Below are 2305 nucleotides of genomic sequence, written 5' to 3'. Positions count from 1 at the left end.
ACGCGTGATTCGCAGAGGAGAAATCTGCGCAAATGTTCCTTGCTCTTACTGTTTGAGGAGAAGATCACGGCAGCAGCAGAGTCCAGGGGGGCTGGTTGTAGTCTTTTCGCTCGGTTCTCCGTATCAAAAGTAGGGCTAGAACGGAGCGAAAAGACTACAACCAGCCTGCTTTTCCGTTACCGGTCAAGGAGCAATGAGTCTTCCAATCGAAATCAATGGATTTATAAAATGCCAAATAAAACAAGACAGAAAATGTATTTCGCTACGATACTTGATTTGGAACATCAACGAGCACTACTAACCACTCGATGAGTTTCGCATTTCTGAAAACGAACGTTTAGGGTTGTTTTATGGACAGTTTTGTGAATACCTAGAGCCAGCCATTGTGAAGCAGGCAGGGGCAGGCAGATTAGAAATGAGCCAAATACCCGAGACTCTCGAGGGGTTTCTAACCCCTCTACCGTCTCAGCTACTTTTTACTGTCTATGTGGCTGCGCAGTGGAACAGTGATAATACAGCACGGTTCTGTCTTGCACAGGCCCGGACTCCGTTTACATCAGCCATCGTCATGATCTCTATAGTAACACTGATAAACATAACCCGATTTCACAGGTTAACAGTTCAATAACCAACACAACACAATCAAACATGGCCGATAGCAAGAAAAAAAAATATATTTTTTTGTTTCAAAGCCCTTTTTCCTCCTTCCTCTAGCTGTTACTCAGTTCCAGCGGCTCTGAGCGTAGTCTCCACGAAAAGGCCGTTGCATTTCACATACAGGCCTAATTAGGCCTCTGCGCGTGATCTGTTTTCACGGTGTCCGCGTATCCCGGGCCGCGGTGCCATTCCCGGGCCATTCATTAATTCGTTCACGGGGCACGGCGGGAGACGAGGGAGTGGTCACGGTGCCCAAGGTCATGGTGCCTTGGCCGCGGGGCGCTGTGGCTGGGGTACGACGGGAGACGTGGCGGCCGGGAGTCGTGGGAGTGCCCTCACCGCGGTCACGGTGAATGAATGTTCAATCCAACCTCTCTCTCTCTCTCTCTCCCTCTCTCCCCCCCCCCCCCCACCCTGTCGCTCTGGAAGTTGAATTGGGTTTATTACAATGATGGACAGTGCTAATAGCAATGAATATTGCTAAAAATATTTAAAAATATTAATGAATATTCATTAATATTTTTAAATATTTTTAGCAATATTCATTGCTATTAGCGACCAAGGCAAAATCAAAAACGATGCATTGACAACTTTAAGAAATATAACACGAGTGTGAGTGGGGTTGTTAGTTTATTTTTATTTTTTTATTGGCGGGGGGGGGGGGGGGGGGCTTATCCCTTTCAAAAAAAATTTGAAAGGTATAAGCTGATGAAGCTGACAAGTGACCAATGTTTGTTGTTTAAAAATGTTTTGAATTAAATGCAAACCCCAGTGAATCATTTGCTCTTGTTTCTCTGTTTTGAGATTCACACAGACTTAGCAGTCTTGTTTAAATGTGACAAATTGAGTTGATAAACTGAACTTGGAAATTGTTTTAAGTTGATATAGATGTTATCCCCGCTAATTTTATTAATCTAAATAAGTAAATATTAGCAGGTTCTCAATAGTAGGCTATTTCAATTTAGGGAGGGCGCGAAAAAAATGTCTCTCATTTTCTGGGAATGACAGAAAATAATTGAGAACAACTGGTCTAGAACATGTTGTACTTGTTGATTAGCTCACGTTGTTATGGTAATGAAAACGCCCACAGCTGATAAAATAATGGCAGCGTTTCTCTATTTTTTTTGCATCAGAACAAGATTTTTTTGCATCAGAAGTTTTATAAAAATGTATGGGTCCCTGAATGTGAGACAACATAGTTTATTGCTCCCGAAATAGTGGTGTGTTTCTCATATTATTAATCTAGTGCATGTTGTACCAATGTGTTTCAGTAACTGTAAATAAAAAAGGGGAAATATGGTCTTTTTTTTTTAAACTTACACAAAGGAAATGTAATATACCTCAAATTTGTTATTACAGTTCACATCCATCGATTATTCCTTCATCTAAACAGTCTTTTTTCCTTTCATCACTTTAGTGGTTCAGAACTAAATTATTTAGCTGACACTGCCAGGTATTGACTTAGAAATACAACAGCATAGTAACTAAGAAAATAAAGGTTGTGGAATAAAATAATCTTGGACAGGACTTTATATACTTCATATACCCCTGTGGCTTCCTGGGGTTGAGCCCCCCCAAAAGTTAGAACCTAGAACTGCCCCTGGGTGAAAGTAATGCAAAAGTAGTGTAATGCCATACAATTCAAAGA

This window comes from Gadus chalcogrammus, chromosome 3, assembly GCF_026213295.1.
Source record: "Gadus chalcogrammus isolate NIFS_2021 chromosome 3, NIFS_Gcha_1.0, whole genome shotgun sequence".
Lineage (NCBI taxonomy): Eukaryota > Metazoa > Chordata > Actinopteri > Gadiformes > Gadidae > Gadus > Gadus chalcogrammus.
This window is presented reverse-complemented; position numbering follows the sequence as displayed.